This window comes from Mirounga leonina, unplaced genomic scaffold, assembly GCF_011800145.1.
Source record: "Mirounga leonina isolate KUSES-001 unplaced genomic scaffold, KU_Mleo_1.0 Mir_151, whole genome shotgun sequence".
NCBI classification, from domain to species: domain Eukaryota; kingdom Metazoa; phylum Chordata; class Mammalia; order Carnivora; family Phocidae; genus Mirounga; species Mirounga leonina.
Window position 1 is genome coordinate 92,761,634 of NW_023270377.1, and position 15,726 is coordinate 92,777,359.

The window sequence follows — 15,726 nt, forward strand, 5'->3', positions numbered from 1 at the left end:
TAGATTTTGGATGTATTTTGGTCTGTTGGAAGAAATTGCCTCCCAAAATTTTAAAGAAAGAAAAACTTATATATGTACAAAAATAAGGGTAAATACAATGAAGGGATGGAATATGACTGTAAAGATGAAAATTATAAAAGATTTTATAAAAGGAATTGACAAGATAAGAAGTTGGTTGAAAAAAGAAAGAAGAGAAATTTAAAAAAAAAAAGAAAAAACAGGAGAGAATGTGATCAGGCAGGAGACTAGAACAAAGCCATACACTAGAGATTTGGCATATATTTTGGTCTGTTAGAAGAAACTGTATCCCAAATTTTTAAAGAGAGAACAACTTACATATATACCAAAAATAAGGTTAACTACAATGAAGGGATAGAATATGACTCTAAAAATGAAAAATAAAAAAAAGTTTTTAAAAAGGGGATTGATAAGATGTTGTTTGAAAAGGGGAAAAAGAAAAATTTAAAAAAATAGAAAAAGAAAATTAAAAAAATTAACTTTGAAAGACTAAAGAATCAGGGGGGAAAAAGCCATGAAATCTATGTGCTGTAGTCCCCTAGCGCTGGAGTTCTGCCGTTCTCATTGATCGTTAAACTTGGTCTTGGCTGGCTATTCTCGCTGATCTTCTGGGGAGGGGCCTGTTGCCGTGGTTTTCAAATGTCTCTGCCGGAGGCGGAATTGCCCCGCCCTTGCCCCCTCCCGGCTGAGTAATCTGCTCGGGTTTGCTCTCCGGGGCTTTTGTTCCCTGCGAGCTTTCTGTACAGCTTTGGAGGCAGAGAGTGAAAATGGCGGCCTCCCAATCTCCGCCTCGGAGGAGCTGAGAACTCGGGGCCCCGCTCCTCAGGTAGCCCCCAGAGAAAAGCCGTCAGTCACTCCTGTCTCCCCGGTCTCCGGCCGCACTCCGTGCTCACCCGGCCTGTGACCGCGCGCTTCTATCTCTGGCACCCGACCCCGGGTGGAGTCTCCAAACCCAGCAGATCCCTGCGGTGCACTCCTGTGCGGCTCCTCCCGGGGGAGGAAGGTGAGTCTCCCCGGATCTGCCGCTTGTTGGGTCCCTGCTGGAGGAGCAGGGGCCCGACTGTGCCGCGGATCACGGTTTGTGTCAACCCCGAGCTGAGAGCCCGCGCCTGGGCTCCGCCTCTGCAGCCGGCTTCCCTGCTCCGTTACCTGGGAGCTCTGCCACACTCAGGCACCCCCGGTCTTTCTGTGACCCCGAGGGTCCTGAGACCACACTGTCCCACGAGGGTTCCACCCCCCACTTAGCCACCAGAGTGACGTCCCTCAGCGGAGCAGACTTTTAAAAGTTCCGACTTTGTGCTCCGCAGCTCTATCACTTGCCAGAAGCGGCCGACGGAGGCCCCTCCCCCGCCGTCTATCCTCCCGAATATCACCTCGGATTCACTTCTCCGCACGTCCTACCTTCCAGAAAGTGGTTGCTTTTCTGTTCAGAGAGTTGTTGCTATTCTTTTCTTCCATCTCCTGTTGAGTTCATAGGTGTTCAGAATGGTTTGATCCCTATCTAGCTGAATTCCTGGGACCAGACGAAATTTAGGTCTCTTACTCCTCCACCATCTTCCTACCCCCCTTTCTGTTTTTTGGAATAGTTTGAGAATAGGTACTAATTCTTTTAAATGCTTGGTACAATTCATCTGTGAATCCATCTGGTCCTGGACTTTTGTTTGTTGGAGGTTTTTTATTACCAATTTGATTTCATTACTAGTATTTGGACTGTTCAGATTTTCTATTTCTTCCTGATTCAGTTTTGGAAGGTTCCATCCATTTCTCCTAGGTTGTCCAGTTTGTTGGCATATAATTTTTCATAGTACTCCCTTATAACCCTATGTGTTTCTGTGGTGTTGGTTATTACTTCTCCTCTTTTATTTCTGATTTTATTTATTTGAGCCCTATTTCTTTTTTTTCTTGATGACTTTGGCTAAAGGTTTATCAATTTTGTTTATCTCTTCAAAAACCAAGTCTTGTTTTCATTGGTCTTTCCTTTCCTTTCCTTTTCTTTCTTTCTTTCTTTATTTTTTTTAGAAACTGCTTCTCTTTTATTTTTTAAATTTAATTTAATTTTATTATGTTAGTCACCATACAGTACATCATTATTTTTTGGTGTAGTGTTCCATGATTCATTATTTTCATATAACACCCAGTGCGGGGGAGATGAACCATAAGAGATGATGGACTCTGAGAAACAAAGTGAGGGTTTTAGAGGGAAGGGGGGTGGGGGGATGGGTTAGCCCAGTGATGGGTATTAAGGAGGGAAACTGCTCCTCTTTTTTTTTTTTAAGATTTTATTTATTAGATAGATAGAGAGAGAGAAAGCACAAGCAGGGGGAGTGGCAGGCAGAGAGAGAAACAGGCTCCCAGCTGAGCAAGGAGCCTGATGCGGGACTTGATTCCAGGACTCTGGGATCATGACCTGAGCTGAAGGCAGATGCTTAACCAACTGAGCCACCCAGGTGTCCTGAAACTGCTCCTCTTTTAAAATCGAACTTAGACATGTCCAAAACATCATCACTGCACCAGAATTTTGGGTCTACTCTAGTTGCCTTTCCCCTGCTATTTGCCTGTATAACACATGAATTTACCATGAACCATGTGATTTTTTTCTTGTCACTATTTTCTCCTGTTCACTAAGTGATTGAGCTTGAGCCCTGAATTTTGTCCATCTCATAGATTCACTTTTATGAACACTTCTAGGGGCAGGCAGTATTTCTTTTGGACTTGAGAAAAATGGCTGCCCTCTCTGAGCCCCATGATCTGGTGGACTTTGGCTGTCTTTCCTCTGGCCTCAGTCTCCCCATAGGGTGAGCAGTCCCAGGGGCCAAGAACCCATGCCCACATATAGCCCTCCTTCTAACCATATAGACCAGGGTCCTGGAATTGGAATTCCCCGTGGCCCTGAGCCTATTTCTAGAGTCTGTGTGGGCTTTGTCTCTGGGTCCATTTTCCTAAAGACAGAATGTACCACTGAATACATACCTCTAGGCCCAAAGGATGGCCAAAGGGTGGCTATTTGTGGGTGTATAAATGGAGTTTGGACATGTAGGCTGGGATATTGAGGCTGATTGTAGCATGGAGGGGTATCTAGGAGTGGGAAGAGAGGGGTCATAGTTCATGGGCCAGGGACTGGAGCTCTGTGCAATAGCATTGGGCACAGAATTTTTAGGAGCCCAATAATTTTAACTTCAAACATGGCCGTTCACATGGTTCTGCAAGTGTGTTTGTTAAGGTGGGTGGATAGAATATATTCTATTTGGCCATTTCCTAGCTTGGCTTATAATAGTCATAAATATGGCACACAGATTTCCATTTATGTCCTTGCCCCAGACCCTATAAATGTTAGAGTCTGGCCTGGGGTGGGGGTGGGGGGCAGGTGGAGAACACGAAAGGCTGGTACCAAGATATTGGCCTGGAAGAATAAGGAAGAACCTGTCAATTTAATTTCATGTAGTAACCACTAATGATACCACTTTGACTATCTAATTTTATGGATTTACAATGGATTGTTCCCAAATCAAGCTCTCCAAAGCCTCACGGGAGAGCCTGGCCAACCCTCCCCCTCCCCCCCAAAACCCTCATGCTTCACTTAGCCGACTTGGTTCTCACTTTAGCCTGCCAAAAACTTATATGTGAGAAGCTCAGTTGTGATACTGAAATCACTAACACTCAAAGTCAGAGATGTGGTTTCTAGGCACTATAACTTGGTGGCCAGGAGCACAAGCTTTGCAATCAGAGAGACCTAAGGTAGGAGGTCAGCTCCTCTGGTCATAAGCTGGGTGACCTCAGGCAAGTCTCACCTTCTCTGAGCATCAGTTTCTCCATTTGTAGTAAATAGGATAATGATCTCTGCCTTACTGAGGTATTATAAGGATTTAATGAGAAAGACATGAAAGAACCTGGCACACAACATGCAATAAGGGGTAGCTGCTGCCATTACTGCTCTTTTTACTTTTATTGCTGCTGTTACAATTGATTGTGCAACCTAAGATCAGTAAGTTGCTTAAACTCATTTTAAGAATAGTGTAGTACATTCACATAGTTTAAAAAAAAATCAGACATGGAGGGGACACCTGGGTGGCTCAGTCAGTTAAGCATCTGCCTTCAGCGCAGGTCATGATCCCAGGGTCCTGGGATTGAGCCCCGCATTGGGCTCCTTACTCCTTGGGGAGGCTGTTTCTCCTGATCCCTCTGCCTCTCCTCCCTGCTTATGTGTGCACGTGTGCTCTCTCTCTCTTTCTCAAATAAATAAATAAAATCTTCTTAAAAAATGAGACATGAGAAGATGTACATTGAAAAATCTTTTTCCCACCCCTATTTCCATCCATCTCATCCCACACAGTTCTGTCTTCTATAGGTAACCACTTTTGTTAGCTTTTGGTGCAGCCTTCCAATACTTCTTTATTCAAATGTAAGTAGGTATGGGTATATATTCTATTTTCTCCCTTTTCTTACACAAAAGGTAGCATACTATATGCTTTTTTCACTCAACAATAAATCTTGGAGATCTTTCCATATCAGTATATAGAGAGCTTCCTCATTCTTTTTCACAGTTGCATAGTATCCCAGTGTGAATTTTATTTCATTACTTACCTGAAGATAAACAATCAGATTGTTTACAGTATTTTGTTGTAATGAACAATGCTGCCGTGAATGAAGTTGAACATGTGCCATTTCATGCAAGCAGGTATACCTGTAGCATTGGGATAAGTGGAGTAAATACCCTGGTAATTTTGATACATAATGTCAAAGCGTCGTCCATGGATGTTATACCATTTTGCATGCCCTCCAAAGTGTATGAGTTTTAAGTCATGTGAACTTTTCATTCATTTGTTCATTTTAAATAGGACCAATAATGATACCAGCTGTAGTTTCCTGTTGCTGGTGTAATAAATTATCACAAGCTTACTTTTTTTTTCAAATTGAAGTATTGTTGACACACAGTGTTACACATCAGTTTCATTTGTACAACATAGTGGTTTGACAAGTCTGTGCATTTTGCTATGCTCACAAGTGTAGCTACCATCTGTCACCACCCAGTGCTATTACAATACCATTGACTGTATTCCCCATGCTGTACCTTTCATCCCTGTGACTTACCCATTCCATACCTGGAAGCCTATACCTCCTATTCCCCTTTACCCATTTTGCCCTACCCCACTACCCCCTTCCCTCTGGCAACTGTAAACAACACAAATTTATTATCCAGAGGTCAGAAGTCCAAGACGGGTCTCAGTGGGCTAAAATGGAGGTATTATGAGCATTCTTTCTGGAAGTATGGGAGATAGTTTGCTCTCCTGCCTTTTTCAGCATCTTGAGGTTCCCAAATTTCTTGGTCTGTGGCCCTGCATTACTCCAGCCTCTGCTTCCATGATCACATCTCCTCCTTCTGACTCTCCTGTCTCCCTCTTAAGTGGACCTTTGTGGTTACTTTGGGTTCATCCATGTAATCCAGGGTGGTTTCCCCATTTGCGGATCACTAACTTAATCACATCTGTAAAATTGCCTTTGCCATGTAAAGTAACATATTCACAGGTTATGGGGATGAGGATGTGGACTTCTGCGGAGAGCCATTATTCTGCCTATCACAACTACCCCCTGCGCAGGATGTTGGGAGAGTTAAGATAGAGAAATTACCTATGGAAAGTTATATAGTTTGCTGTTTCCTTGACCATCTCCCCAACTAGACTATAAGAATAGAGGTGCGTGTTCGGTTCAGCTCTTAGTTTCTGTTTAAGCCTGATATCATTTGGTCACAGTGTAGACTTCTATATAATTATTTTATATTTTATATATTTTATATTTAAGTTTTAACATATGAAAGAATGAAGAATTTTTTAGAAAAAATATAAAGCATTATGCAAAAAAGCCATTATTATTATTATTATTAAAGGGGATCTGTATCCCATTTGGAAAGAAAGCTTGTCTCATTAGATAGAGAATTGTGGTAAAGACAACTGTGAACTCTTGAGCCATTATTTTGTCAACTTTTGCAAATCAGTAATACAATCTGTTCTTATTCAAAACATATGTTGTATATCTCAATGAAAGAAAATGCATCTGCCCATATATAAAAAAAGATTTTCAATTTCAAATTAACATGCAAATAGTCTGTCCCACTTTTTCTAGACTCATGTTCTGAGTCACATGCCCATGGACTAAGGAACAGACTATCATAAAGGTTAGAATATACAAGCAGGGAAGAATTCAGTTTCTGTGCATTGAATGGAAGTAACTATTGCAGAAGAAATTGGAGGTGATGTCACCTCCAGGAAACATACCGTGTGTGCCCACTTCTTCTTTGTGGCAGAAGAAGAAGAAGAGGTCTTCACCATGGTGTTTTCTTCTCATCACCTCACAAATACAAACATTTTTTCATTATAAAGGAAGAAGCTGACTAAGCCTGACTTCCAAATGCCTGAATTTTTTGGGGAATTGGAAATTATTGCATACTGATGAAAAAGATGGGCTCTGGGGTCAGCAGACCTGGGTTTGAAACCCAATTCCAATACAAAATGATTTTGAGTAGAGAATTTAACCTCCCTAATCCCACCATTTCTCTGTCCAGCAAAATGTGGATCATGATAGTACCTCTCTTATGGAACTGACATAAAGATTAAATGATATAACATTTATTAAGTACTTTGCATAGTACCTCCATAAGTGCCTCCATAAGCCACTGTTCTTATTTTTTTTTATTTTTTATTTTTTATTTTTTTAAAGATTTTATTTATTTATTTGACAGAGAGAGAGAGATCACAAGTAGGCAGACAGGCAGGCAGAGGGAGAGGGAGACGCAGGCTCCCTGCTGAGCACAGAGCCCGATGTGGGGCTCGATTCCAGGACCCTGGGATCATGACCTGAGCCAAAGGCAGATGCTTAACCATCTGAGCCACCCAGGCATCCCAGCTACTGTTCTTATTATCAGTCATTCTTATTTTCTGTCATAGGGTCAAAACCGAGGCTTGAAATCATCAGTAACTAAAGTACCTGAGGCATCTCGATGGAAACCATCCCACCTGGGCCATAACCTCCATCCTTCCATTGACCATACCACTTTCTTACTTTCCATCACCTTCTTGGTTCTCAGCTACTTTTTCCTCAAATAAGATTCCAAATACATACTACATATCTTTCCTTTAAAACATCCTTAACTTATTTGGTCCTCTCTGTCTCTCTTGTTCTTGCCTGGCAGAACCCTAGCCTTGCATATACCCAACTCCTTGTCTGCCCGGCAGCTGACAAAAAACAGAAATATCACACAGCAGTGCACATCAAAGCTATTTAAATAATCATACCAAAATGTTATTTGCTTTATTCACTGTGTTGACATTTTCATTGATATTGCCAAAGTAATGATGGATAAGACTGCAGATGCCTTTGCAGGAATCAAGGCAACAGCATGGAACTGCACTAGACTGTATTTTCACCACCACACACTAGCAGTTTAAAGAAAAAGCCAGTTTAACTTAAGAATGTCCTTGATGAGGCAGCAGAAATTATTGATTTCATTAAATCTCAAGTCTTAATTACATGTCTTTTTATACCCTGTGTGGTAAAATAGGATGTTTGCATAAAGAACTTTTACTGCATACTGAAGAATTCATATCTCAAGGAAAGTACTTGAGTGATTGAGTTATGAGCTGAGTTAGCCACGTTTTTCATGAATTACCATTTTTACTTAAAAGAATGAGTGGCAGATAAACTGTAGCTATTAAGACTTGGATAGCCGACATTTTCTTGAAAATTAACAAAATGAATCTGTTGTTTTAAAGAAAACAGCCAGTAATGTTTCTTACCAATTCTAATAAGCTTTCCAAAATTAGAATTTTGGAAAATTTGCATCCACATCCTTGAATTTAATAGCTTCCTGATACTTAAAGACTTTTCTGATGATATTGGTAGTGATATAAATGAATGTGACTTTTAAAATGCTATATAATGAAATAGGCAGCATTTGGGAGATCTGCATAATTCAGAGAAACAGTATTTTCCAGGTGTTGGAATACATACATTATAAAATCATTCTGAATACAAGATAGACCAGTGAATTTTAATGTAACCATACAAAAAATTCATTGACATGGTTTCAGATTCCATGTTGCCACTAACTTTTAAGAAACTACCATATGTCAAGTTTCAGTGTACTATCAAAGAATATCTAAAATTTTCTGAAAAGACTATTGTAATAGTCTTCTCTTTTCCCACTATATGAGCCCTGATAATCTTCATATCCTCTAACCAAAACTACACATCACAACAAATTGAGTGTACAAACAGATGTAAGAATCCAGTAGTGTTTTACTCTGCCACGTATTAAAGAGATTTGAAAAATTAAAGACACTGCCACACTTCTTTCCCCACCCCCCTTTTTTTTTAAAAAGATTTTATTTATTTATTTGTCAGAGAGAGAGCACAAGCAGGGGGAGTGGCAGGCAGAGGGAGAAGCAGGCTCTTACTGAGCAAGGAGTCTGATGTGGGACTTGATCCCAGGGCCCTGGGATCATGACCTGGGCCAAAGGCAGACATTTAACTGACTGAGCCACCCAGGCGTCCCTCCCCACCCCTTTTTAATGGTTATTTTTCATAAAATGTTATGTTAACATGAAATGGAATTTTAAAAATGTGAGTTAAATATTTAAATCAATAATATATTAATAATATATATCATATAATAATAGACTATATAATAAGATATATAAAATAAGAGTTAAAGTAGGGGCACCTGGATGGCTCATTCGATCATTCGATTAAGCATCCAACTCTTGATTTTGGCTCAGGTCATGGTCTCAGGGTCCTGAGATTGAGCCCTGCATCAGGCTCCACAATGGGTGTGGATCCTACTTAAGATTCTCTCTCTCCCCCTCTGCCTCTGCCCGCTGCTTGAGTGTGCACACGCTCTCTCTCTCTCTCAAAAAAAGTTAAAATAATAAAATATTAAATATTTTTATAACATCTTAGTTTCTACACCTGAAACTAATATAGCACTGTATGTTATTTATACTGTAATTAAAATTTAAAAATCTTAGTTTCAATTTCTAACATAGTGAATATTCATAGATATAATGCACATAAACGAAAGCTCTTTGGGGGCCCTTAGCAATTTTTAAGTATGAAAAGAGGTGCTGAGACCAAAAAGTTTGAGAACCACTAATATAATGTAAGACAGATAGTATAACCCTTATCCAGAAAGTCAGAGCAGAGTTAAGCAATGAAGATCGGTTGTAATAAAGGTAATTTTCCTTACTGGTGGGCAGCATTTCGGAGATAAATATATTTAAATAACATGTAGTTAACTGCATTGGTAATTAAACAGATAATCAATTTAACCAGAAGCCAGCAGGCAAGTAATTGCCTAAATATTCTTGTTCTGATCATGCCTTGATTATATTACCCTCTTGGGAAAAACCAAAATGGAAATATAATAAGGCCAAATCTTCTGCTGTCCATGCCTAGGCTCCAACTCCAGATCATCCAGCAAGACCTCAGGGTCTCACTGGGGTCTTCCAATTAAAGGACAGTGTTGACTTCTATAGGAAAGGAAGCAGTGAAACTGATAGGTATTTAGCTTCAGTAGCAAATGGAATTCAGTTGGTGCCTGAAGAGTTCAACGGGGTATCAAGGTCTTTACATACTCTTGACAGACTGAAACTCCAAATTCTGCCCATCACTGATATTGCTGTGCAGCTTCCCACCATAAACTTGATTTGGCACTGTCAGTGGTAATCTGGCCCTCAAAACCAAAGGCAGTGATCCAAGGATGGCAGGCCCAGCAAAATTGAAGTCAACATCATGTCGAGATTTATACACTACTGTTTGCAAGTAGTCTTCATTTGGTCACTTTTCTTTCCCACGTTTTTTGGTAGTTAATATCAAATATGGGTTTCAAACTATGGAAAATCTGGTCTGTAATTTATATTACCAAAATGTAATAAAAAAGTCAGACTATACCACCCTATTTATAGTCTACAAAGTCTCCTTCATTTTCCTGCATGAGTTTGTTTTTGCGTCCAGTTTTGCCAACCCCAAATCAGATCCTTCATTGAAAATGTCTCTGGTTGGGGCGCCTGGGTGGCTCAGTCGTTAAGTGTCTGCCTTCGGCTCAGGTCGTGATCCCAGGGTCCTGGGATCGAGCCCCGCATCGGGCTTCCTGCTTGTGGGAAGCCTGCTTCTCCCTCTCCCACTCCCCCTGCTTGTGTTCCTGGTCTCGCTCTCTCTCTCTCTCTCTGTCAAATAAATAAATAAAATCTTTAAAAAAAAAAAAAAGACCATGGAGCCTGAAGTATAGTATTTAAACTTGGTTCCACCATTAACTAACTGTGACCTTGGGTAAGTTGTTTCTAACTCAGTGCTCAGTTTCTTCATCAGTAAAATGGAAATCATAATCCTACTCGCCTCATAGGCTTGTCATGAATACTGAGTTCATATCTGGAAAGCACTTGAAATAGCTCCTGGCATACAAGTGGTGCCATGTAAATGTTTAACAAACCAACTTTGGTCTCAGAAACCCCAGTGCTTGAGGGACTTGTGACTGAAGGCAGGGTCATGTATAAGATGGTGATTTAGATGAAGAACTATAAGCTTTTTGTCCAGATTTCTTGTGAAACTGGGCAGTTTCTGTGACCATAGCCCTTCTTTTCCCATAAGTCTCTCTGTCTATACAGTGAGTAGAAGACTATTTTGTCTGTTTCAGACACTGAAGTACTGTAAAAATTAATGAGGAAGATGTCTGCAAAGTGCTTTGGATTCCTTAAAGGAAAAGTGAATCATACAGAGAAGGTAATAAGGGAAGGTGGCAGTGGAATAGGAGGAACCTAGGCTTGCCTCATCCTATGAATGCAAATATAACTATCAAATCATCCTAAATGCCCCAGAAATCAATCTAAAGACTGGCAGAACAAACTCCACAACTAAAGGTAGAGAAGAGGCCACATTGAAGAAAGTAGGAAGTGTGGACACACAGTTTGGAGAGAAATCGATCGTAGCTGGTGTGGTCGGAAGGGAGCTTTGGTCTCAGAGAAGGGCAAGAGACAGACTAGCACACAGGGGAGCACACAGGGAAAAGGAATTCCCGTAGCAAACTGGCTTGGAAAGTGAGAGGGCCCAAATTTCATGAGTTCTTGCAACCAGTGGGGCTTAAAGCCTGGAGTTTTAAAAGTCAGCAGGCTTGGCTCTGGGAGAGCTCAGAGCAGTTGGGGCTGTTCCTGGAGAAAAGGCAGGACAAATAGCCTGTGGACATACAGTATGGAAACAGGATCTGAAGAGCACGTGGGACACACAGTGGGGAGGTTAGTTGCTCATCTGGGAGCATGTCCCAGAGAGGCAGCATTCATGGAGAGACCCCTCTGGGAACAAAGGAACTAGCAGGTGCCATTTCCATCCCCCACCCCTCAGCATAAGCACAGAGCCACCTGCGGGAACCAGCACAGTGCCCACACTTGCTACCTAACTTTCTTACACCAAGCTCCGCGCCCCCCCCCCCCTCCAGGGGAACAGCCCCTCCCAGTTACACTTGCCTCAGTGCCAGCATGGTGGGCACTCCTCCCCCAGAAGACCCAGCCCAAACCACTGCTCACATGCATCTACCAATGGTGGAATTTTGCAAGGTCTCAGTTCCAGTGGTGGCAGCAACATGTCTCATTTCACAAGGAGAGCAGAGCTTACCTATTTAAAATGTGCCACATTCAGGCCAGGGACCAAACACTATCCACGATAGGCAAAGAGAGCCTCTGCAGGGCGCCTGGGTGGCTCAGTTGGTTAAACGACTGCCTTCAGCTCAGGTCATGATCCTGGAGTCCCGGGATCGAGTCCCGCATCGGGCTCCCTGCTCAGCAGGGAGTCTGCTTCTCCCTCTCCCACTCCCGCTGCTTGTGTTCCTGCTCTCGCTATCTCTCTCTCTGTCAAATAAATAAATAAAATCTTTAAAAAAAAAAAAAAGAAAGAAAGAAAGTGTCTCTGGTTGCACTGCTAAGGTAGCATGTGACAAAAACCTAGGTGTTGGTCTCACTAATGCCGGCCCAGAAGCTGCCTTGATGAGACCTCAGGAGAATGGATTTGGTGGTTGCCTGAGGATGCTTATTTGCTACTGCAGCTACAGAACGAAGTGAAAAAGAATTTATATTTCTGACTTACACTGTTGGATTTTGCTTTATTCTCCTCTGAGATCTGGGGATTTTTAAATATCTGTTCAATATAAACAGGCATCATTTTTTTTAGATCCAGGAGGACTCTCAGAGATTCCACACCATCACTTGCTGCTGAGAACATTGAAGCCAAAGAAGGAAAGTGAATTGAGAGCCTGGGGTCAGACAGTGTTCCAGCTGGGATGCTCAGTTTCTTTTCTTTCTACTGCCTTACAACTGCAGGAGCCTCAAAGACCTAGATCCAGTAACTGTCTTTAGCTCCTAGATTTGGGTCATTTGGCTGCAGGCTGGTGCCACTGCAGCCATGGTGTGATGGACATTTGTGGTATTTTCCTCCTTAGGATTTTTGCCTCTACCTAATAGCACCTACTCCTCTTTCCCCACTCTGTTCATCTGGTTTCAGTGGGACTAACCACACCCCTTGGTTCCAGCCTGGACAGTAGTGGTCAAGATGATTGGTAGAGCTATGAACATGTGACCCAAATCTGGCCAGTCAGATTCAGTCTCTGGTCTTTGTTGCTATGGAGAAGGATGGTGATTATTCGGTAGGATGTAAAATTGGAAGAATTTATGTTCATTTTGCCACCACTTGGGAAAAGCCTGACTAAGAAGCAAACCAACTCTGAGGAAAGCAGAGCTGAGGAAGAGAGTGAGAGGAAAACTGAGAGAGAGAAGGAGACAGGGAGAGGAGAGGGAGAGAGGGAGAGGAAAAGAGGGAGAGATTGAGATTTCTGGTGACACCCTTTGAGCACCTGAATCCCACTGCATTTGAAGCAAGATCCATCCCTGGATTTTTTATGTAATATGAGATGATACATTGCTTTTTGTCTTAAGGCACTTTAAGTTGATACGTATCACTTGCCATTGAAACTTGGTTTCCTTGGTATGCTAAAATCCTGCTTACTGGCTAAAGTTGGGAGCTCCAGGATGACTCTCCTATTCATTCCATTTGCTACCTCTTTTGGCATATTTAAAATGTGCTAGTTGGCTGGGGGTGATTTAGTCTGTAGGGCATCCAGCTGGAAACTGTTGATGAATTATGTCTGCTTAAAGCAAAGATCTCACTCTTTTGCCCACTGAGCAGCCTAAGCCCCTGAACTATGGGTGATGTCGATTGCCATTGAGTCCCTATTTGACTTTGGGGCTCACCTCTAGGGACTGAAAAGGGATGGCTCCCTCCTCATGGCAAATAGATTTGCTTCCTTGAGAAGGCCTGACTTGCTTCTTTTCTGGTTTAGGTTTCTGGTCTCTATTGTTACTAGCATCCCTGTCAGTGGAGGAATAGAAATGATGAACTGTCATGCTATTGAATTAGAAGGATCTAGGAATGGTGTATATACTCATAATAATGACAATCGTGTAGAATATGGGGTGTAGGATACATAATATGTGGTGCACATAATGTAATAATACTTAGAGAGCTTTTACCCATGGGCCATGAACATGAACCATATTTTATCTTCTGTATCAATCAAGGGTCCTGGCAGAAATGGATGGCACATTCAAATTAGAAAATTTGAGAGTCTTTAATTAAGGGACTGTTTACAAAGTAGTGAGCAGAGAGTAGGGAAGCTACTGGGATAGTGCAATACTCCAAGGCTGGAGACAGTGGGGTGTAGCTACTTTTCTTAGGCCTGAAGAGATAGGGGAGGGAGTAGTTCCCAGAACCCAAAGGCAGAGGGAGCGGTGTGGAGCTGTGACCTTCAGTGGACGGAGCAGGGGAAGAAATGTTCCATTGAAAATGGATTTTTTCGGGGCATCTGGGTGGTTCAGTCGATTGGTTAATCATCTGCCTTCGGCTCAGGTCATGATCCCAGGATCAAGTCCCGCATTGGGCTCCCTGCTCAGCGGGGAGTCTGCTTCTCCCTCTCCCTCTGTCCCTCACCCTGGCTTGTGCTCTCTCTCTCTCTCTCAAACAAACAAACAAACAAATAAATAAATAAGAAAATGGATTTATCCTGAAGCTCTTGAAATCAAAGCCTGAAGGCCCCTCATTCACAAAGGCCCCAGGGTGCTGACTACTGCTGGGAGTCCTAAATTATGCAGTGTAGGGAAGCAGAACCAGCTAGCAAATGGAAGTATTTCTCTATAAGCATTTTTGATAAATTGTGTAAAGAGACCTCATATTAAAGGGAAAGTAGTTTGTTCTCATTTCTTTTCTCATTCTAAATACATATTCATCCTTATATCTAATTATGCATTTGTAATTCTGTATTTTCTTAAAGAGAGCCTCCAAATGATATAAGCTTTAGGCTCCACTAAACCTGGATTTGCTTCAGTGTTACTCTCTCTGCATCCTCCCTTGGACCTGAGGAAATTGAAGATGAAAATACACAATCCCTGCCCTCAAGGGACTTACAGTCTAGTGGGGAGATACAGACAGGTAAATACTGGCAGCCTCCCACAGCCCCCACACAACGCTCTGCTGTGTCCCATATCAACCCATGCAAGAATTATGTATTATAGCCCTTATTGTATTGTTTTGTCAATGTCTGGGCTCTTTTTTGTCTCTCTCCAGTAATCTAGGAACTTCTTGGGGGCAGGAAGTGGTGTCTTTGATCACTGTACCCATCACACCAAGCAGAGAGTAAGAGAGGAATAAATGAATGCATGCATGTACTTGGAGCCAGTGCTGATGAGGGAACAGAAGGCAAGCTGAGGGCAAAGCACAAGTTGACACCCTGGGTGGGATCTGTGAGACATTCCACAGGCACTCCTGGCTGCCCTGGAACAAAGGGAAAGGAAAAACAAATGGTTAACTGATACAGATCACAGTCATACAGGACCTAAGTCTCCATCAGTTTGCAACTGTCTTTATGACTTACAAGAAAAAAGCAATCTCCAGAAACCTATAGACTCCATTTCCTGGAGCCCTAACAGCACCCTCTCCTCCATCGGATAGAAAATCTTATGTAATTAGTCACTCCTCACAACCCCAGTGGAGCTCTTTCTGCAATGGGTCCTGTCCCTGTGCTTTAATAAAACCACCTCTTCACTGTCAGCCCCAAACCCCACCACTTTAAACCACAATAGTATGATGCCTTTTTTACATAGGCTAACTTGAGTAATCACTTACAAACAAAACAGTCCTGACTAACAACTGACATTTAGTTCTTTTATCTATATATTTGGTTAAAGATCCCTGTAAAAACAGAGGGGAACAAATCTTACAATGATATAATAGCTAACGTTTATTGAGCATTTACTGTGTGCCAGGCACTGTTCTAAGAGCTTTACATACACTCACTTGTTTCATCCTCACAGTAACCTGTAAGGGAATATATCCCTATTTTTTTTTTAATTATTTATTTATTTATTTGACAGAGAAAGACACAGCGAGAGAGGGAACACAAGCAGGGGGAGTGGGAGAGGGAGAAGCAGACTCCCTGCCGAGCAGGGAGCCCGATGCGGGACTCGATCCCGGGACTCCAGGATCATGACCTGAGCCGAAGGCAGTCGCTTAACCAACTGTGCCACCCAGGCGCCCCAATATATCCTTATTTTACAGATGGGTAAACTGAGGCACTTAATGAGCCTCATTTCCATCACCTTTGTGTTCAACACACTTTCTGCTCTT